General features: G+C 53.3%; 1 protein-coding gene across 9 annotated transcripts in view; it reads right to left on the minus strand.

Annotated features, from left to right (window-relative positions):
* Positions 1–16,442, minus strand: part of NDST1 (N-deacetylase and N-sulfotransferase 1) — a 58,729-nt gene extending 42,287 nt beyond the window's left edge. For 2 of the 9 annotated variants that reach the window (XM_072954752.1, XM_072954719.1), the window contains exons 1-2: positions 15,788–15,965; positions 15,302–15,358 (exon numbers count right to left, since the gene is read on the minus strand). The gene's annotated coding sequence lies outside the window, so the exon portion shown is untranslated. Of the gene's footprint in view, positions 1–15,301; positions 15,359–15,787; positions 15,966–16,206 lie in introns of those variants that run through there. The other 7 variants (XM_072954738.1, XM_072954724.1, XM_072954742.1 and 4 more) reach the window with 4 other exon arrangements.
* Between the last annotated feature and the right edge of the window lie 6,467 nt (positions 16,443–22,909).

The following is a 22,909-nucleotide window of genomic DNA, read 5'->3' on the forward strand; positions in this document are numbered from 1 at the left end:
CCTACATTCCACAGCATCCGCCACCGATAACCCCAAACCCACTAGGGCCCGGAAGATGCCATCGGGTCTTTGCACCTCCCACATCTTCGAGTGTGCAATGCTGAGGCTAATGCGAAAGGCGGGCTGGTGGAGGCAAGCTAGGCAGGCAGGGATGGGAAGCCCGCGTGGGCGCTCAGCATTTGCAGGCTGACCAACCTCCAGCCGAGCCAGCTGTCCACCACTGTGGCTACAACGTCCCTGTCACCATCTGCACACCACAGCCACCAAGCTGCCATTTTAAAATCATTACACAGATGCAAAGCTTTTTCACAGACACTGCTTGCTCTGGCATCACATGACAACCTTCTAAGCAGGGATTTCTTCCTTCTTCCTCAAATGAGGAAATTGGGATTCTCAGGAGAGTGATTTCCCAAAAAGTACACAGCAAGTCAGCATTTGGCCATGAACTTGGAGCCTGCATCTTCTGCCTTCCAGTCCAGAGCTTCGCCTACTCCTCTGTGCCCTTGACTTTTCAGTTCAGACAGCATGGATGGGCCTTTACAACAACGACCATTTTTGACAGCTCACTCTGTGCAGGTATCCTACCCAGAACGTCACACAGTAACTCATTTAACCACCATGACATCCTTGTAAATTAAGCACTGCTACTGTTTTCATTTCACAGATGGAGACACTGAGGCTCAGAAATGTGGAGTATCTTACTTCACTGTGTTAGGAAGGGGCAGAGCTGGGATTCAAACTTCAGTCTGGCTCTGAGGCCTGCGCTCAGAACCTCTGCACTGCACGGCTCTGCCAGGGACTAGAGGGGAAAGGAGACCAGACACTCAGATGGTGTGTGTGCCTGGCAGGTTATAGCAAGATGATGATAATAGGAAGACAAACAAAGCTCTTGGAGAGCCCACAAGAAGAAGGCTGTTACAAACGTCCGGGCAGGAGGCCAGGAGTCTGAGCAAGGGACATGGGAACAGAGGGAGGTGACAGATAGGAGGGAGGCGGCCTTGTGAGACCTTGGTCAAGTGCCTTGCTCTCTCTGGATCTCAATTTACCCAGCTGTTAAGAAAAGTTCCTGGAATATCTCCAGAGCCCTCTCCATCCAGAAAAACCCTTGGACCCTGGGAAAACAAGCAATGCCTGGTGACAGCCTGGCTGCCAGCCTTGGGGGAATCTGAAACGTCCTTGGCCGTCCTGGCACGATTCAAATGCTGGGAAACAGGCTTGCAAAAGCACAGAGCTCGGCCGGCATGCCTGGGCACCACTGAAGTGTGGGTCCTAAGGGGGCCACATTCCGCCTGTTGTCAACCTCTTCATGGCTCCACTGGAGCAAGCACTGCCCAGCCTGGACCCAGACCAGAAGCCGAGGTCACATCCAAGTGCCCAGTGGAATGCCACTCCAGGCCTGCCCTGCCCCCGCCGATCCTGTCCAGAGCCCTGCATGCAAATAACTCAAGGACCCTCAACATCACCCACCCCTCAAAGCCCCACACTCACGTTCCCTAAGGTCAGCCACTGGGATGTAGAGACAAGGGGTCCCGTAGGAGATCTTAGGGAAAATGACAACCCCCTTCCCAAGGAGTCTGTGCAAGGCAGAGGCTGCCCACACCAAGTCAGTGGAGACCCTCAGCTGAGGAAAGGCAGGATAGTCCCTCAAGGTCAGCCCTCACTACTCACTCCGGCCGGTGGAAGGGGCTCAGCCCAAGCCTCCACTCTCACAGCTGTCTCCTCAAACCACATGTGCACCATGCTCCTACTCAACAGCCTTCCATGGCTCCCACCACCTACCCGGGAAAACCCCTTAACCTGACTGCATGGTCACTGTTACTATCAGCCCCTGTTAATCCGGTGTGTATACGCTCGGGCCTTTGCTAAGTGCTTTGCGTGTGTTTTTTCATTTAACCGTCATGGTAACTCTGAGATGCAGATACTATGGTTGGCCCATCTTCACAGATGAGAAAACTGAGGCTCAGAGAGCTTAGGTCACTGGCCCAGAGTCTCACAGTCAAGTGGCAGAGCAAGGATTCACACCCACACCTGGACTTCAAGCCAGGTTCTTAAACATTGTGCACATGGCCTCCTCAAGTGCTCCCTGTCACCTGCAGAACCCTGGGGCCAGCTCAACACTTCTATGCGCAGGAGGGGAAACCAAGGAACAGAGAGAAAGCTCTCTCTGCGGGCAACCAAGCCAGGGAAAGGCCTGAGGCCTCTGGCCTCCCTTTTCAGGGCTCCCCACCCCAGTCCCTCACTCCAGGAAGAACTCCTACCCAAGAGGCACATCAGGCAGAAAGGCCAGGACCACCACCAAGACAATGAGTCCTCAGAATCTGCCTCTCCCTCTGTCTAGAAGGAAGGGAGAAGCAGGAGGTTTGCAAAGACAGAAAGGTGCAGGAAGGGCCCAGGAAATATTTGTTCTTGTGGAATAGCTTCTCAGGGCATGCCTCACGCCCCTTGTAGGAATCACCCCTTCAACAACAGGGACACGCGCAGGCTCAGGACCAACCTCTACCCATGTGCCCCCCTCCCTGGGTATACTCCGACCTAACACGTCTGACCGGAAATCCCCATTTCTCTCCCCAAACCTGCTGTCCTGCAGCCTTCTCTGTCTCAGTAAATGCCTTCCCAGTCCCTCAGCCCAGAAACCCTGCCGTTGACACCATTCCTCTCACACCCTACATCTGATCCATCAGCATATCCTGCAAAACCAATCCAGAGTCCGACCCCACATCCCACGCTACGCCGTCCTCTGGCGTCTGCACGACTGAGGCACCTCACCTCCTCCAGTCTCCTCTCCATGCCGCAGCCCGCAGGATCCCTCTCAAATGTGTGTCGAAACAAGGCAGCCCCAGCCCCTCGGGCTTTACTTAGACTAAAGAGCAAAGTTGTCTTGAAGGGCCAGGAGGCCCTAGGCGATCAGTCCCTCCGCACTCCCTGGGGCTCCATCTCCTCCCGGGAAGCTCTTGTTCTCCTGCCCCCGCCACACCAGCCTCCTTGTTGCTCCTCAAGCACGCGCCGTGCCCTCCTGCTTCAAAGCCTTGCACTGCTGCTCCCTCAGCCTGGAATGTTCTTCCCCAAATACCCTGCGGCTCCCCAGGTCCCTCCTGGAGTCTGCTGCCCCCTTACCAGAGACTTGCCATGACCCCTCAACATAGCAGAGCCACTCCCTCCAGCCACACTGTCTACCCCAACTCAGCTTAATTCTTGCAGGCACTCCTGGCCACCTGACAAACAGCTAGTACTTGTCGGTCTGCTGACTCTCTTCCACCATTAGAATGTCATCTGAGTCCAAAGCAGGCACCGGGTCTATTTTTTTCACTGCTGTGTCCCAGTGCCCAGAAAAGTGCCTGGAACAAAGTAGATGCTTAATAAAAATATACTGGCTGAGGGACTATGGCTTCCCCCATCTGAGCACCTTTTGGTTTCTGCAGCCCCTAGGAGACCAGGGTGGCCTGGAGGCTGAAATGATACTCCACCTGTGCCAGCTGGAACCCTGAGGGCTGTCACATGAACAAGCCTGGGACGAGTAACCGCTTAAACCAGAGCAGGACTTACACCAGACCCTGTCCAACACCTCTGCCACCCTTTTGGCCACAGCTGGGCTCACGGGGCAGCTCCAGTCCCAGCGGGAACATGGACTGGACTGCAGCTGGGTTCCCTCCCAGCCTGCCAGCGCTGCTGGGGTCCTGCATCTGACAAAGGCTGCCCCTTGCTCCCAGCTAGAGGAGGTGGAGGAGGGAGGCCCAGTGCCACGCCTGCCCTTTTCCTGTTGTCAGCAGGAGGACCATCAGAAGGAAGCTTTGTTCCCAGAATAAAGAGCATGAAGCCCAGTGCCAGGCGGAAACGGGCACAGAGGCAGCTGGTCCATTAGAGACAGTTTAAGGAAAAAGAAAAAAATGGGATGGAGGATGTTTGAGGGGGTAATTTGCACACCCAACCGGTTTCATGCCTCGAGGGTGGCTGTGAGATGGTGCCTTCACTTTTCCAGGCCCAAGCCTTGAGGTTGTCACAGACAATCAGAGATTATCCCAGCTGGGTGATCTGGCTCAGACCCTGCAGAGGGAGGTGAAGACAGAGAACTGTGCCCTTGAATGGAAGCTGAAGACCTGGAGCCCACATCCAGCTTTCCACACACTTGTGTGTGACACTGGGAGAGTCCCTCCCTCTGTGTGCCTCAGTTTACTCAACTGTAAATGGCTTCCATAGGCCTGCACTTGAAGCCTCAGCCTGCCTGCCACAGGACCACACAGAGGGGCGCCCCTCAGCATGTGGCCGGATCACTGGGCCACCCAGGCCAGTTCTCCAACTTCCTTGGGCACAGGCACTGCCTCTGCCCATTCTGACCCAGCTTCCAGCCTGCCTCCTCCCCCAACATCAGGGCACTCCTCACCTGAGCTGTTACCTGAAGAATGTGAAACCTCTCTGTGTCTGGCCAAGGTAGGCCCAGGACTGAGGGCCCTGACCCCACCCAGACACTGGCACCTGCCCCAATATGCCCATCACCCTCTCCAAGGACGGCTCACCAGACACTTGGGGCCACAACCACCAGGAAGAGCCCAGCGTGTTGGTGCACAGAGGGTGAAAAAGCAGCCCAGAGTGGGAAAGGAACACGATGATGTCACACAGCACAACTGCCACCCTGGGGTCCTCCCTACCAGTCTTGGGCTCCCTGAACTAAGACAGGGTCCTCAAAATGTGTCTACAGATCCTCGTGTCTGAACCTCCTAGGGATGGGGATGCTGGACCCCAGACTGAAGGAATCAAAGATAGGGAGACAGAAATCTGCACGCTTTTTTTAAAAAAATAAGCTTCCCAGGTTCTTCTTATACCCAGAACAACTGTGACCTCTCAGCTAAGACCTCTTCCAGGAGGAGACACCTTAGCTGGCCTCAAGGGAAGTTTAGGTTTTCAATTAAGAGTGAAATAAGCCTTGGACGGACAGGCATCTGGACAAAGGAGCTGATGACTAAAGCGCACACCCTAAGAGAAGAATTGGGCAGAGAAAGGCCTGAAGGAGGGGAAGCCCAGTCCAGTAAACTCCTGAACTGATCCTCCCCCAGCACCTCTATCCCCAGGCCCCCCAGGAGGCAGAGGTCTGTACTCGGTGCCCTCTGAAGGCTGCTGATGCCAGCCTCCCTCTGGCCCCAAGCTCCTCCAAACCCCCGCGAAGAGTGAAACGTGGTGACAGCTGCAGGGGAAATGTCCCTCTCCTTGGCTATACTGTGGGGACAACACTTTGAGTGTTTATCCGCAGCTTAAGAAGCTGCCTGGGTCAGTGGCTAAGCAGCCACAGCTTATCCAGGAGGAGGATTCTCGGGCCACGGGGCAGGCTGATCCAGAGGCTTCTATTAAATGGAATCTTCACAGCTGGCGAGGAGCACCGCTGCCCCGCCTTCATTCATAAAGGAAGCACTTATTATGCTCCTGCTGTGTACACAGTCCTGAACCTGAGCACAATGCTTTCAGGGACAGAGATGAGTCAGCCCCCCATCCTCAAAGGGCCCACAAAGCAGACAGGTGGGGCACCACACAACACAGGAGAGAAGGCAGGCCGTGCCTTCTTCAGGACAGGGAAGAAAACTCAGATGCCTAGACTATAAAGTGTGTAAGTGTGCAAAGTGGCTGGGTGGGGATGGGGCAAAGTGGAGTGAATGTGCCTCTTCTCCAGCAGTAGCCACTGGAGAATGTAGGCTCAATGTTTTCTGATCTTCTCATTTTTGAAGGAAAGCCAGAAGTTGGGATTCTTACGTAAAAATCTCCTGTTGGCAACTAGCTCAATATTTGGCATGGACCAGGTGAAATCTGCCCGTGGGGTGGATATGGCCTGCCAGTTTGTGGCCTCTGTTTTCTTAAAGAGAACAGAATGCAGAGCTCAGCAGAGGAGACCTCTCTGCAGCCGAGGTACCAGGGGGGCTTCCTGAGAGAGGAAGCTTGGTGCTGGGCTGCAAGGATGGGGAGGCCACTCCTGCAGAGGGACTCATGGGGAGGGGGTGGGCGTGTCTGCTGGAACCATGGGGCCATTGGTCAAGGGCCTCCCCAGCCTATAGCCTGCCTCTCCGCCTAAAAAGGAGTTCCCGTCTCCATCCCCGAAGCAGGCACAGAAGCAACAACTCTGTCCCCAGGTGACCGGGGTCGGGGTTGGAGGGCCGCTTGCCCAGCAAACCTCCGAACTAAATCAATTCGTCCCTGGAGCTTGAGGAACAGGTCAGCTAATGCAACAGCTCCACTGGGGGAAGGGAGAGGAAGAGACAATGGAGGACAAAATGAGGTTGAGAATAACGTCCTGCCTGGCTGGGCCCCACTGGTTACATAATCCTGCCTCAGGACAAAGCCATGTTCAAGGCACTAGTGAGGGCCTGAGCTAGGGAGTCCCAGGATGCAGACGATCCTCCCTCCCTTCCCTGCCCACCCCTGCTCTCCAACCTTGCCCTGCAGCTCCTGGAAAGCCCTACACAGAGTGCAGAGCTGGAGGTGGAGACTAAGACCCCAAGATAAGGCACTTAACAGGATCACACAGCAAATTAGCAGCAAAGCTGAAACTGATAATAACAGCAAACTTTAACCAAGTGATTACTTTGTACCAGGCACCAGGATAAGTCCTTTATACACACGATCTTATTAAAAGTCTGTAACACCATGAGATAACTATTCTTATTCTTCCCATTTTACAGATGGGGAGACTGAAGCACAGAAACAGTAACTTACACAAGGTCACTCAGGAGCTGGCTTAGAGGAGGAGTCAGCTTAGAAAAACCTACAATGGCCTCGGAGACCACACTGTGAACCACAATACTACGCTGCCACCAGGCTACTTTCGACTAGAACCACACTGCCTCTCCAGCAACCTTCTCTCATACGCCACCCCCTGCCCTCCCGCCAGTACTCTGGGGGATACAGTCCTCTAACAACCTGACGAAACCTACAGATTCTCTCTGCAGAGAAAGAATCCACAGAAATCCCCTACAAAATGCTGCACTGGTGAGAATGGATGGATCCAGATCATGCAATACTCCAGAGATAGGAGACAGCAGAGGAGGGGGACTCTCCCAGGCTCTCTGGGCCCCGCATGGCTGAACTCAGAGCCCAAACGGCCGCTTTAGTCCACAGGCGTGGGCACGAATCAGAGCTCAGGGCCTAGTCATTCCTTCAGGGCTGGGAGAACAGAATGAATCACGATACACAATAGCCCTCGCCCCTGCACCCACTGGGTGTGACTCACAGCTCCCAGCTGCTGGGCAGATGGTGTACAGCTGGGCCCCAGCATCTGGAAGTGGGTGGCATCACCGAGCACACACCATGTCTCTTCCCTACCATCCAAAGGGCCCACCTTGCTGCAGAGCAGACTGGCCTTGTCCCGACTCCAGCAGCTCTGAGCGGCTCCAAGGGGGGACCCTGCACAGTCCCTGCCAGCCTCCAGGCCAGCTGGGGCCCTGGGAATAGTAAATCAAGACAACCAGCCCTTCGAGGCACTGCAAGACACAGGCTCCCTCCCGCGCCTCACTATGCGACCTCAGGCAACCACCTGCCACCTCTCAGGGTCTCAGTTTCACCAGCTATGAAGGGGAGAGACCATCCTATCAAGTCCTTCCCAGCTCCACAGCCCTGAGTCTATAAACAACAGCATCTGACAAACTTCACGGAACCCTGGGATCCTGCGTTCAGGAAGTTACATAAACATCCTTCAGAGAAACAAAAGTCAAACCTAAAGACGCAACTCTTCTTTTTTAAGGATATCAAGAAGCCCTTTTTATAGTCTGACTTCCCCCATCCCACTTCCATTGTTCCAAATATCCTCTCAGGACCTAGAAAATACATTTGGTTTCCGTCTGGGGTCTGGGCTTCTTGGTGTTCTTCCTCTTGGATGCTGCCCCACCCTCCTTGGCAGCTTTCTCCCCCAGACACACCCATCCCCACCCCCAGCATTGGTCTGGGCCACCCTGAGGGCTACAGCTACCCAGCCTGCCAAAGAAGGGGAGCGGGTGCAGGGACAGTTTTCAGGAAACAAACCCTTCCCTGGTCAGAACAGAGAGAGCCTCTGCGTCTGGTCCTACGCGTGACACAGCGTGTGGCCTGTGTGGGCCTGCTCCTCTCTGGGCCGCCAGTCCCCATTGAGAGATGAAGGGGTTCCTACACGGTGTCAGGAAAGCCCCTGGACTCCTGGATAGTACCCTGGGGGCACTGAGACAGCAAAGAACAGCAGGTGGACAGCGGGCTCTGATCTTGACTCCTCACCCTTTCTGATGGAACCAAAGAAGACCCACTTTTCTCTCTGATTTTATCCTTTGCCCTCTCTCTAGGACCCTGAATTCAGCACTGTGCCCTCTTTGTGCCTCAAATGGCCCTCCATAAGACTGGGAGAATGACACTGTCTACAGTGGAGGCCCCAGCTGGGAGGCTTGAGCCCTATCCACCCTAATACAACCCCATCACCGCCCCCTCAGCAGAGCCTGATTTACTCATTTGACAGGATATGTATTTCTGCAGCTTTATAAAGAAAGCCTGCCACACAAATACAACGAGACAATCCCCCACGGCCCTTCTTCCAATGAGATCATGCGTGCAAGCACCCCTACAGAATTCCCAGATCTACCACCTTATTATGGCTGTGAGCCCTCAGTATTTTCATCTATAAAATGGGGCCCCAGGATTACTCTGGTGATTACTCCAAATAAGATTACATGGAAGTGAAAAAAAATTACACGGAAGTGCCCAGCAAGAACTGATGAACTCCCCACAAACGTGAGCAGCAATTATATGATCATTATCACCAAAATTATTGAGATGCTTCAAACCACTGGACTGGTGACAGCTGAGGCCCCTCAGCCCACTGGATCACAAGGCATGATCACACATGCATGCATTGACCCCCAGCCCCAGTGCACACCCTTCTCTGAAGGACCCATTCTCTGACCCCAGCACCAAAACACAGCCAGCTTGTCCCTGGCACCCATCCTTGTCACCTACAAGGCCTCCCACCTTCAAGTCCTCCAACCCCACCTTCTTCAAGGGGCCCCAGCACTGTCTGCTCTAATCATGTTGAACCCCATCAATGTGGCACAAGATTATTTCCTGGGGAGGGGAAGTTGGTACAAGATGGTGTTTCCTGAAGACAAGGTAAAGAGAAACTGGGCTTTCCTCTGGGTCCCCCACATTTGCTGGGTGTCTGAATACATTAAGAGCCCAAAGAAAGAAGTGTCAATTTATTTTTATTACCTAACCAAGCGTTTCTGGAACTGTAGTATGCATTAGAATCACCTGAAGAACTTAAAACAGATTGCTGGATCCCCCTCAACCCCCAGTTTCTGATTCAGGAGGTTTTGGGTGGGGCTGGACAATTAGCATTTCTAGTAAGTTCCCAGCTAATGCTGATGCTGCAGGTCCAGAGACCAACTTTCCTCTCCTCCCCTCTCCTCTCCTCAGAACCACTGACTTAACCTGCAGGTGAATCAAGGAGAGCTTTTGTGAATAGGTGATGCTAACACTCCTGTCAATGGCCAAGCAGGAGCTGCCCTGGAGTAAGGAGAGCAGGGGATCCAGGCAGAGGGTGCAGCCTGAGTGAAGGCCCTGCCATGACATTCATTTCTCCTCACCTGGCCTCTGCCTGGGCAGGTAGCACAAATCAGTGATGGCTGCGTAATAACTCCAGCAAACCTCCACCGACCGCCACCCTAGACCTGCCCGGACAGGCCGATCCTTGGCCGGCCCAGGGGTGAGGTGAATCCACGCCCCGCCTCACGGAGCCAGACCTCAGGTCTGAACGGGGCCGAGTCCCCACCACTTCGCAAGCACACAAGCACCTGCAGACATAACCACTTCCACCTTGGCCAGCTCTGATGGTCTCCTCGTTTCCAGTGCCTCACAGAACAATTCAGCTTCATCTGACTAGAGCGGCCCCTCAGACACCACCAGACCCTGATGGTAACCCCTCCAAGTCTGAACCACTCCAGGCCAAGCTGTCCACCTCGCTGGATCTTAAAAGGGGGTGACAACAGTGCGCATCTCCCACTGCTATTGGGAGGATTAAAACGAGCTCCTGAGTCGTTAACTACGTGATCAACTACAGCGCCAACCATAACTAACGTGGACTGAGCTTGTGGTTAAGCACCTTCCCTTTCTAAATGCCGAGAGATGCGGACAATTATTATCCCCTTCACAAAGAGGAAGAAACTAAAACACAAGCAAGAGGTGGTCCAGCAGAGATTTGAACCCAGACCATCCTGCTCCAGAGCCTAGCTCCCAGCCTCTCCTCTATCTGTGTCCTAGTCACCTGTCTCAAGACCTAGCCCAGGTCACTTCTCCCTGCCACCATCCTTTCCCCCTTCCCGGAGCACAGGGAGGCTGGTCGGGAGGCCCCTGGAGGCTGCAGCCCACAGTGCACATAGTCTGGGGTACAGGTCCCTGGGCGTGAGGGCAGCCACAGCACTTGCCGGCCAGGTCAATTTATCCAGCATAAATTTTAGATACTCCTCAACGTGGACACCAGGGAGGACACTGCAACTAGAGAACTTGAGCACGTTAACCCTGATGAAAGAAGAGAAGACAAAAAACAGGTGTAACCGAGAGAGGAAACTCTGCCAGGCTTCCTGGCTAAGGTGGGCAGTTCCCACACCGCACACAAACTGCCCTCTCTCTCCTGGTCTCAGTTTCCTTATCATACGAGCCTCCTCAAGTCACTAGAGAGAAAGTCTAAAAACTCAAACTCCGGAGATTCTTCCCTCCATCTCTCAAAAGACAGACCATCTCCTAGGCATAAACAGTAATTACAATAACCATTGTTCTCCTCGCACAGCTCCTACTTGCGGGGCTCTCACCAGGGGTCAGGCACTGATGTGCTCAACCTCCCTAGCAAAACAGAATTACTACCATCCTCGTTTTCCAGTGGAGGAAAACAACGCCCAGAGAGGCTTAGGCGATTTGATCTAGATCCCACAGCTAGTGGTGGCAGAGTTGGAATGTGAACCCAGGAACTCGGACTCCACTCTGCAATGCTGCCCACCCGCCGTGGGGCAGAAAAGGCCCACTCTCAGACACTGCCTCCAGAGAACGGAGCCTAGAGGAGATGAGACTCGTCCTGAAGGAGTCAGAACTCAAAGCCAGGTGTGTGAAGGGCCACGCAGAGACCCAGATAGCAGGCCCTGCACATGGAGAGCAGGGATCAGGCAGTGCCAGCTCTGCGGAATTAGGAAGAGGTCACAGTGGAGCTGGGCACTGGCAGGGGAGAATCTGGGGGTGGGTGTGGGGAAGTGACTGGGGCGCAGCATCCTCACTGCCAGCAGAAATGTGGAAGCCAGAAGCGACAGGCACACACAGGGAGGGAAAAGAGGCGGGTTCTGTCAGGGTGGACGGGGATTAGGAGGTGGGGCACTGAGGTTACATCACAGGTCATCTCCCACATCTTGCCCTCAAACATAAATGTTCATTTGCAATCCAACCTGTATCAAAAAGTAAAATAGACAGGAATAAAAAGCTCCAGGAGGCAACTTGACACAAACCCATCTTCATCTAGATAAGAGCTTCAGAGCCCTCTGTGACTCCTTTGGTGACAGACTGGCTTTAGCCATGAGGCCACACAGTCCAAGACATCCACATTTACCCCTTCCACCAAGCTCCAAACCTCCAAGCTGAAGCTGACAGGCAGAGCTTTGTGACAATGCCACCAGCAGGAGACCCCTAAGGCCAGGAGACCTTGCTTTTAACCTCTAATGAGGGGAAGGAGGGGGATACCCCTGACCCCTCCACGACCTGATGCACTCCAACCCTCCCACTCCTCACTTTCAAACCCATCAGCCCTTTCCTCCAACTCCTGATGATTGAGCCTGATTCATGATTCAGCCTTACTTCCTCACGTTTGAGGAAAGAGAGACTGAATCCGTTTCACAGAAAGGAAAGCAGGAAGGTTCCAGTCCTCTGTGAAACCCGATTCAGACATTCTGAGAGTCTCTCAAAGGTCAGTGGGGCTGAGTGTTTTCCACGGAGCAAGGGTTCTCCCAGGCAGAGCATTGTAGGCAGGGCATGTATGGGGAACTTCTGGAGATGCACAGGAGGGGGCAGCTTTGAAAAGCTTTGAGAGAAACAGAATAGAAGTGGGCCAACCACTACCCCAAAAGCTGAGATTCTCAGGCAAAAAGGGAACTGAAAGAGGTCACCCAGGCCTGGCCCTCCAGTACCTGCCTTTGGCACCCTCTCCAACCCTCCTGCCTCTTTGCATACGTTCGGCGATGGGGACCTTGCTGCCTCCCTGGGCAGCTTATTCTCCTGTTAGCTTCTCTGTCACCCTTGGTGCTACCTCTGCCCTTCAGAGCCACACAGGACAAGACTATGCCCTCTGCCCAAAGAGAGCCCTGCAGGGAACTGAAAGTAGTGACGCTGCCACTTAAGGGTCCGTCCCCAAGCCTTAGATTATCTGTGATGACCCCATCCCCAAGGCACCTACAAAGTCTGGTAACCTCCCTCCTCTTCCCTCTCAGTCCCATGCCCTGAGTCAGACTTCGGTCAAATTTCTGCTGGACCACAATTAGCATCATCTCTGAGCTGGTCTCAACCCTATCAGTCTTACCACCATCTCTGGCCAAAAGACCCGGGAGGAGCAGCACAATAGGGCAGAAACACTTCAAGCCTGGGTTCGAACCCAGTTCTGCAAGTGACTCAGCCCCTCTGAGCTTCCACTTCCCCGTGTGACAGTGTGGTGGGGCAGGGGGTGACCAGCAACAGCAGCTATTTTACAGAAGTATTGTGAGATTTCAATGGAGCGTCTGTAAGGAGCCTGGCACAAGACAGAGTAACAAGCATCGACTCAACCAGCTGCTGACAGCCCTCTGTCCTCTCCACCAGCCACAGAATAAAATCCAAACTCCTGAGCAGGATACTGCAAGCTCCCCACCGCCCGATCTCGCCTCCCACTGCCCCCCTTCCCACTGCCTGCACCCTCACAAACACTTCCTCCCTCAGGAAGCCCTGCCGACATTAACAACCAGAGGAGCTTTTCCCCTCCACTGACCTTCCAAAGCCCATCTATCACTGATCACATCCTGCCTCTTCGCCATCACTTGATGCTCGCCTTCCCTCCCCCATCAGATTAGCAGCCTCTCCAGTCAGAAACCAGCAGCACTTCATCCCATTTCATTTCCCCTTCACCCTCGTCCACAGAGATTCTCCATACATATTTAACAAATTACCCTAACGTTCCATTTCAAGTAAAGAATGTCCAAGTCCTGTAAACAGTCCAGATATTTCAAGCCATACCCAAAACCAAATTCCAAGCCAGTAGAAGTCTGCCCAGTCTCTAGGGACTTGCAGGCCTGGCTTTGACCCCAAAGTATGAAAGACAGGTCAAGCAGGTCCAAAGCTCAGGGCAGAAAGAGCTCTGGGCTGCTGAGACCAGAGTCCATTTCTAAGTTTTTCACATGCAGAGTTTCTCAGCTGGCCCCTAGGTCAACCCCCAGCCTATGATTTCATACTCTTAACCACATCCTCAACTTGTGACTGTAATACTGCTCTTTGCTTACCCCCTTGTGATAGGAGACTCACTCTCCATGTTTTCATACTTGCTGGCTCCTCCTCCCTTCACCTGTTGATTCTCTTGCTCTGATCATAAAGACCAGGAGAATACAACCGCATGCCAAGGGTCATCCCATCCCTCAGGACTCCTTTCAGCCCCTCCACTCAATGCCCCACATTTCTGAGTCCCCTCAAAGTCCAGCTAAGTAGTGGAATTTCCACTCTTGTTCCTAAAAGCTGACAGTGAACCGTCAGCCCAGGAGGGCCCCCTATTCTCAGGGCCCAGGAAAAGCCTACAGACACTGCAAATCCCAGACGCAGTGCTGGAGTAGCCCTCGGAGCAGTCAGAATAGTAATAATGCACAAACTTTCCTCTCCTGAAAATGTCTTTCATTATCTGTTCCCATTCCATTGTTTTAAGATGTCATTTGCTAACTAGAAATTTGTTCTCCATTTTTTAAGAAATTACTCAAGACCCCCACTCAGAGCCTGATTCACAATCATGAGATAATACCCCCACCAAAAGACTGGGCCAGTACAGGGCACTAAGGCAAATGAAAGTCTGGGCCATCCCACATTCACTCCTGGACTACTTACTGAGGGCCTACAGTGTGCCCTAGGCGCAGAAACCCATATACACATACATTTTCCATGAGGATTCTGCAATCAGGACAGTGGCTCACAGTCCACCCTTCATTACTGTCCTCAAGGACCCTTGGTGCTGCAGCACCTAGGTCAGCCCATTACTTTAGCAATGAGGACCCTGCAGATGAGTCAGATAAGAGGACGTCAGGAATATGAATCCCTTGGCCTTATGTCTCCCATCGCCCCAAGGGCTCCACTTCTGGTCCTACCTCTGCCCCCTGCTGATCTGAAAGTGACCTGGTCTGAATGGAGTTGAAAGGCTCTGCGGTCCCCTGGGTGCTGGAGAGAAGCCTGTTGACAAAGTCACCAGTTGTCCCCAGCAGGAGCCAGGGAGAGCTCCTCCCTGCCCCACTCACACTGGGAGAGCACTCCTGTCGCAAACCTAGGCAGCAACAGAACTTGGACCATCAGGGAGCTCCAGGCCCAGCAGTAACAAGAGCCAGGGCACAAGACCTCAGTCCGCACCAGTACCAGGCAGAAGGAGCATCACTTGGGGGTAACGGTCAAGGGAAGAGGGGCTGGTGTCCTCATAATTTCTATGGAAAATGATACCATGAACTCAGTCACAGCAAGACCTTATAGAGCCCTGTAGTTGAGATTCAGGCTGGGGGAGGGGAGTCAAATCCAAGCTCTACTTCTTCACACCTGTGTGACCTCTAGGATTCTGTGCCTCAGTATCCCCATCTGTAAAATGCTGCTAATAGTAATGTGGGAGAATTAAATGAGATAATGTATGTAAAGCAATTAGCCCAGGGCCTGGCACATAGTAAACATTCAACAAATACTTGTTGAATATAAGCTTGCCACAATTAACTAAGGTACCACAGGTTCTCGTTTCATCCATATTCTGGCAGATACTATAAATTGCCCATTTTACAGGCAAGGAAACTGAGGCTAGGAGAAGGTAAGGGCCGATCCCAAAGTTACAGAGCTGACAGACACCCAGGTCAGTCTGAACCTCAGATCAGGGACAATAATGCCCCAGGCTACTCCGAATGCTTTGGGGGCAAGAGTACAGCACCAGGGCGTGATGGTGGGGCTCTGTAACTCCTGGGTCTAGCATGGCTCCTAGCTGACCCGGGTGCCTGAATCTGGGAAAGAACCAGGAGGCCAGTCCCCAGTTTCTCAATCTCTCCTAGGGCCCACGCGTCCACATACTCCCCCTCCTTACCCCTTCCCAAAGTGTTAAAGATCAGCGTTCAAAGCCGGGGATCGTTGCTCCGAGAACCTGAGGGAGGAGGGGAGTTAGAGACCGGGCCGATCACAGCCCAGAGAAAACCGGTCCGGCTGCCTTACCCTTCCCGAAGCGGGGACCCGGCCTCTAACCCCCTCCCTCGCCAGACAAAAGTTTCCCCTGTTCGGGAGTAGGGGAGGGGGAGGGGGCATTCCTCGTGAGTGACATTATCCGTGACCTACAGCTGCCGCGCTGCCCTCGCCGGCACCCCGGCCTGCCCCCGGCCCCCGCGCGGTCCCCCACCCCTTTGTCCTCCCACCCCGGTGCGCGGGGCCGGGCAGATTCTCCCGGCCCGCCCGGCGCCCGCCCGCACCAAACTTGCGCCGGCGGCCGATTGGGCCCCGTGCGGCCTGCACGCCCGGCTCGGGCCCCGCCGGCTCGGCAACAGGGGACTGGCCGGCCCCGGCCCTCCCAGCCTCTTACCTGCCGCGGCTGGAGCGCCACCCGGGGAGGGGGCGCTCCCGGCCAGCCGCCGGACGCCTGGGTCCCCCCGGGCGTGCGTGCGCCGCTGGGCACTGGCCGGGGCCGAGGTTAACCCCTTCGCGGCCGCCTCCCGCTCTCCCACCCCCGCTCCACGCCGCAGCCGCCGCTGCCGCCGCCCGCCCCGCCTCCCGCTCGCTCGCTCTCCTCCCCCTCCCCCTCCCCCCTCCCGGCGCCCAGCCCCCAGTCCCGGCCCCCGGCACTGCTCTGGGGCAGCGCGCAGCCACCCCTATCCCGCAGCAGGCGGCGGGGGTCCCCCCGAAGGCTGGAAGTTGGGGCGCTGCGCCTTGCCCACCGCGGGCCCGCGGAGCACAGAGGGGCGAACCCGCGCGCCGAGGGGCCCCCAGCCCATCTCTCCTTACCCCCTCCTGCTCCGGCGCCTACCTCCCCGAATCGCTGCGGTGGAAGCGGGGTTCGATCTCGCGATGGAGCGTGGGTGCCGGCCGTAGATCTGCTCGGGAGGCCCAGGCGGCCGGCGGGCGTTCGGCGAGCACCCCGGGGCGGGGGCCGGGGCGGGACCAGGAGCTGCTATCGGGGCTGGATTTCTCGGCTTCCACCCGGATTCTCCCTCGGCTCTCCCGGCCGATTCGGTGCTGCTCGGCGACCACGTGACGCGGGCTGCCTTTGACCCCAGTCTCGGAGCGGGTAGGGGGCGGGGGCCGGAGGGGGGGTGTCAGATGTGGGACCCACGAGGGCCCGGGGCGGCTGCCTGGAGTCCCGGAGGTGGTGACCCCGGGGAAACAAAGCCCCGGGGAAGCCAACAAGTTATTCGGGGTCAAACAGGGAACAGCGCTGGGGGTCTAAGAGGCTTCAGAGAGAACCAGGGAGACAAAGACCCGCGCCCGCCGCGCCACTGAGGTCTCTGGGAGCACCCTGGCCGGCCTGAGGGGGCCTCCTGGCTCTACCGCCACTGGGCTTCTGACAACCGTCCAGGCCTCTTCAGCGGGCTCCCCAATAGCCAAGTCTGCTGCAGTGACTCCTCCTGGGCAGGCCTTCCTGGCACCCCTCACCCCTTTGCCCTGACTCTCGAAAACCCCTTTATTTCCTTTACCGTGATTATCTGGTTCATTTACTGGTTTCATTGTTTACTAGAATGCCATCTCCCCCAACAAGTTGTTCCCAGCTGAATCCCCAGTGCCTGGCACATAACAGGCAGATGAAGAGGTGGATGGCATTGTGCAAATCTCTCCTCCCGCTGAGCCTCAGTTTCCCACCCCCAGTGTTATTTCAACCATCTCAAGGACCCTGCAAATTAGGCAAGAGTACAGTGGTCATCCTCATTAAACAGATGAGGAAAACGAGGCCCAGGGAGAAGAAATGATTTCTGGGAGTCTCTTAAGTGGCTGAGAGCCCCAGCCTCAGATCTGACTGTTCCAGGTGGAGCATTTTGCCATCCATGAGCCAGCCTGTAAAATGAGGGACTGGGTCATTAGTTGATTGGTTGATTAGTGAGCCATAAGGAGCTTGCTAATGATGTAGATCACCAGGTCCCACCCCTAGAGATCCTGACTCTGGGCCTGGGGTGAGGCTGGAGCAAATTTGGAAAACAGTGGATTGTTAGTTTCCTAAGGACTTGCCTGCTCAGAAGGCCCAGGCGGCCAGCAGGGCGTGCAGCAAGCACCCCGGGGCAGAAGCTCAAGATCATCTAACGGTAGGAGCAAAGTTTAAAAAACAAACAAACAAACAAACAAACAGTAACCAAAGCAGAGCCAAGGGTGATAGAGAAGCCAAACTTGACACATGAGGGTAGGACAGACTCATCCCAATTCCCCTAAAGGGTAACCTCCTTGTGCTAGGGAGGAAGGGGCTTCCAGGCAGCCCACTCATGTCTCAGAGGGGGACAGATGCTGAGGCCTGAGCAAGGTATGATGCCAGGGGATGGGAGCTGGCCCCAGATTCCCAGGCATGCCCATGTGACAGCTTTGGATGAAGTGTAGTCACCAGGACTGAGCCGAAGGATGGTGACCACAGGCCCAAACTACAGGCCATGTTCAAAGATAAGCTTGTGACTTCCTAATGCATACTCCAGCCAAGCCACCAGTTTGGCCAGGAAATCATCATCCACCGGCAAACTCTCCTTTATAGTCTATGTTCCTGTGATCAACAACCTAAGTCCTTGCATATTGTCTGGGTCATAGGCAGGTTAAACAAGCCCCTAGACTCTTACTCATGCTAATTGCTGCTTGGGAGACCATTTCCATTCACATGAGATCCTGTGAGCATCTTCTCTGTGCTAGGCACTGTGCTCTTGGCAACAGAGGTACAGGGTTGAAAGAGACCTAGGTCTGCACTCTCAAGAAGTCTGGGTATGTTTGGAGATGATCTGCATGTCCCTCCCTGTGTCTGGAGGCTGCCTGAATTGTGGGCCTGTTGGGGACACCCAGGGTAAGTGCTCTGGCCCACAATAAGAGGGGAGCAGAACAAGGGAACTTCGAGAGGAGGCAGGATCTCAAGGGACAGGGCAGGATGGGGGTGGGGGGGAGGCGGTGAGGGGAAATGGACATTCCCAGTACAAGGAACAACCTGTTACAGCCGCATGGAAAGCATTCAGGAAAAGCTGAGTGTTGCATGGGGGAGTGGGGGTGGGGCGGGAAGGGGTGGAGGAAGCAGGAAGGAAAGAATGAGCAAGAAAACTGGAGAGGTGGGTTAGGAGCGGATTATGGGTGACCTTCTATGAGGGGCCCAATGGAAGGGACATCCGAGGGCCAGGTGGAGTGAGAAGGCTGTAAGCAGGTGAGGTAGTAAAAGCCCTGCTGTGGGAGGGTCGAGGGGAACAGAGGCCAGTCCTCCTCCCCAAGCTGAGTGAGAGCCAGCATCTCACCAATCGAGATGCAGATCCAAAGCCTTTAAGGGGCAGCTGTGAGCTGGGGTAACTCCCCATCACTGACAGCTCTTCCTGCTTTTTTCAAGTCTTCAGAGTTGCTGTTCACCAAGTTGGGTTCAAGGCCCTCCAGCTCACTGTCATCCAGAAAGCCTGTAAAATGTGAGGCCCAGGCCCTACAAAGGGAACTGGCCTCCATGGGTCTAGGTGAAGCTGAGGACCTGCATTTCTAACCGTACCCTGGGAGGTTCTGAGGAAGACTGTCAAGATGCCCTGCTCCTCCATCCCCTCAGGACCCACCCACATCTCCCAGAGCTTTGTGCTGGCAACTCCCCCTGCCCACACCTCCCCCTCAGCTTGTGTCCCCCACCACTGCCCACTTGACATGCTCCTTGGCTGCCCCAAGGTTCGTTTTATCCAATTCTGTAAGTCAAAGGCTGAACTCATTATCTTCCACCCAAACCTGCTTCTCCCCCTCCTCCTGTGTGTTCAATTCATATGCCTAGCCCAGAAATCTGACACCAGCTCCTTGTCCCCCCGCATTGCATTCACAGACCAGTTCTATTGGTTCTGCCTCCAGTTTTTTCTTCTCTAACCCAATCCCATTCCTTCCTCTTCATCACTACCACCCTAGTCCAAGCCACCATCTTGTCTTTGCCTTGGCCCATGTTAACAGCCCCTTAACTGCTCTGCCTCCCTCCCACTCTGCCTCCTCTCATACAACATCTAAAAGCTTATTTCTTACTTAAAACCACCAATGGCTTCCCATTGCTCTCAAGATAAATTCTCCACCTTTTTGTCCAGCCTATCTCTTGTCTTGAAATGGCTTGCACCACTTTCCCCTTTACCTAATTCCCCATTAAAATTGTGGATTGCCTGGGTCTGAATGCCAGTTCTGCCGCTAACAAGTTGTGTGACCGTGGATCAGTTTTTCAACCTCTCTGTGTTCATCTCTAAACTGGGATAATAATAGCCTGTACTTCATAGGGGCATTGTGAGAATTAAATGAGTTAAACATGTAAAGCCCTCAGAGTGGCGTCTATCATATGATAAGCATTATTAAAGTGTTAGCAAAATGATTATTTGTGATCCTTTGGGCATCAGGTTAAATTTCATTTCCTCCTCGGGCTTCCCCTGTGCCCCTGACCCAGACCACTTCCTGGTCTACATGTCACAATCTCCCTCCATCACGCTTATAGTTATTTGTCAGCTGCCTCTCTAAACTGTAAGCTGTGTGTGGACAGGACCGTATTGGTCACAGACACAACTGAGTCCCGGAGCCCCACACAGTGCCAGGCACAGGGCAGGCAACCAGTACAAATTTGCTAACTAAACATATAAAATGAAAGTCAATGGATTCATCACAAAACACAGAACACTGTCTCCCTACAAAATGCCCATCCATGGCACTTCATTCCTTTATTCATTTGACATTGATTAGTACCTCTCCTACAGTCTTCCTCACACCATCCTGGTGGGGGAGAGGGAGTGGACAGACACAGAGATGGTCAGGACAGATGTGGCCCCTGTCCTCCAGGAATGTGTAGTCTACTGCAGAGACAGACATGTAAATGTATCAGAAGATATGATGCAGTGTAACCATGCTGTGATACTGGCCTGTAACAATTCTGTTTCCCAGGAAGTCTTTGGAACATGAAAGTGAAAAGTAACTAAAAACAGACACTGTTGTCTACTTTAGCCGGCATCCCCAGTTCCCGGCAGGGTCGTCTATAGAGTAGGAAGGGTAGGTCCTGTTCCAAACGCACTAAGGCCACCCGCTCTTCCCCTGCCTGAAGACCTCCTATTCAGTCTTCAAGGCCCCAGGTAAGCAGCACCTCACCCGGGAAGCCTTCCTGCTCCTGCCAGGGCTCTGTATGGGACTTGGTCATGGCTTGAGTGATTTTCTGGGACTACAGCGGAATGTGTCACAAAGAATCCAAATTCCATGTCATTTGCTTCTTTAAAAAAGTAAAAGGTGATTCGATGAATGTGTAACTACATGTGATTTCATGTTTGGACTTCAGTGGAGGCAGAAAATAGCCTCTGTCAGACCACGTGATCTGATTTGTGGTTTGGAGAACATGGTCACCGTAATTATAGCATTGACCACATGGTGTAACAGTTTCCTCTCCTCTCTCTCTCACACACACACACATACACACAGAGTTCTTCAAGGACAGAGACTATCTGCTCCCTGGCAGAGCTTGATATCTGTTCAACAAATGAAGGGGGAAAGTCTGAAATGGGCAGGCAACCCATGCTTCAGACGGACAATGGATACAGATTGTTCTGGAAAGCTACCAAAGACTGAGGCGGGGGATAAGAGCAATTAACAGCAATTAATCTCTTACTCTGGTCATGCTACCTGCTTTCCATTTACTCTGCAGCCGAGACAGCTGCACCTCAGGGAGGTGAAGCAACTTCCCCAAGGTCACCCAGACAGGAGTGGCAGAGGAGGTTTCAAATCCAGGTCCACCCAACTCAAAGGCTAAGTTCTTGCCACGGTTTACCCCACCTCCCAGTGCCCAGGGGCAACGAGTCCACAGACTATGCAAGACCGCCCGAGTTCCACGCCCCGTTCCCTCACACCCACAGGGCTCTCTCCCCACCCTTCCCCGCCATACCCCCACCTTCATCTACACTGCTGCTCTTTGAAGAGCACTCGCAGCTGCGTTCCAAAGCAGTCCCAACTCTGGGGCCAGGTTTCCTGTTTCAGGCAGATCCCAAGGATGTGTGTCACGCCTTCCCAGCCCATCCCTCACTCCCTGGAGCCGTCTGGGCCAAGGACTCAGCTGCACAATCCCTTTCGCACACAGCACTCTTCCTGTGTTTTATAAGGCATTTTCCCACTCTGTAAACCAATTCCTGGGGACTCCCCAGCAGTCCTGACAGGTTTTCACAGCGGAGATTTTTCACCCCCATGTAAGATGAGAAAATGGAGGTTTGGCCAACCTGTGGGAGATCCTCCCAGCCGGCCCAAGGGCAGGGCTGCAGCTAAACAAAATTTCAGACCACCCGCCCACCTTCTTCCAAGTCCCTGGAGGGTTCAACTTGACCAAGAGAACACTTGGATGGAGGGTGAAAGATCTTCAGAATCCTCACACAGAGAAGATAATGGCTTCTGCAAACAAATGCAAATCGGTTAATTTCCCTTTTTACTGGGTTCATTGTGATGCACCAGTTACAACCTGGCAAAAGAAAAACACTCACAAGCACATGCGGTCTCTAAATGACATTACAGCAATAGGCTCAAAGTCCTCTGAGGGCAAGGCAGGGTCCAGAATCCAGTCCCAGCCCGCTAATCTGGGGCAGAAGCCAAGGGCAGAGGCACAAAGGTTCTTTCCCAAACCTCCCTAGAGGGGCTCTGCCCTGCCTGTGCCTTCACCCCCAGGCCATCTCTCATCCACTCCCCCACTATCTGGCCTCCTCATTCTTCAGTTCTCTAAACTGGATCACCAGAAGCTAATTTTTTTTTAAATTGAAGTATAGTTGATTTACAATATTGTGTTAGTTTCAGGTGTACAGCAAAGTGATTCAGTTACATATATATTTTCAGATTATATTCCACTATAAGTTATTACAAGATATTGAATATAATTCCCTGTGCTATACAGTGAAACTGTTGTCTCTATATTTTATGTATAGTAGTTTGTATCTGTTATTCCCATATTCTGAATGTGTACCTCCCTCCAGCCTTCTCTCCTTTGGTAACCATGAGTTTGTTTTCTACGCCTGTGAGTCTGTTTCTGTTTTGTACATAGATTCATCTGTATTACTTTTTTTAGATTCCACATATAAGTGGTATCATATAGTATTTGTCTTTCTTTGTCTGACTTAATGTCATTAAGTGTAATATTTTCTAGGTCCATCCATGTTGCTGCAAATGGCAATATTTCATTCTTTTTTATGGCTGAGTAATATTCCATTGTACACATAAACCACATCTTTATCCATTCATCTGCTGAAGGACACTTAAATTGCTTCCATGGCTTGGCTATTGTAAATAGTGATGCTATGAACATTGGAGTGTATATTATCTTTTTGAATTACAGTTTTCATTTTTTCCAGATACATACCAGGAGTGAGTTTGCTGGATCATATGGTAGCTCTATTTTTAGTTTTTTAAGGAACCTCTATACTGTTTTTTATAGTGACTGCACCAAGTTACATTCCCACCAACAGTGTCCAAAGGTTCCCTTTTCTGTACACCCTCTCTAGCATTTATAATATTTGCAGATTTTTTG

The sequence above is a fragment of the Vicugna pacos genome, chromosome 3 (genome assembly GCF_048564905.1).
Source record: "Vicugna pacos chromosome 3, VicPac4, whole genome shotgun sequence".
In the NCBI taxonomy this organism is placed as follows: Eukaryota; Metazoa; Chordata; class Mammalia; order Artiodactyla; family Camelidae; genus Vicugna; species Vicugna pacos.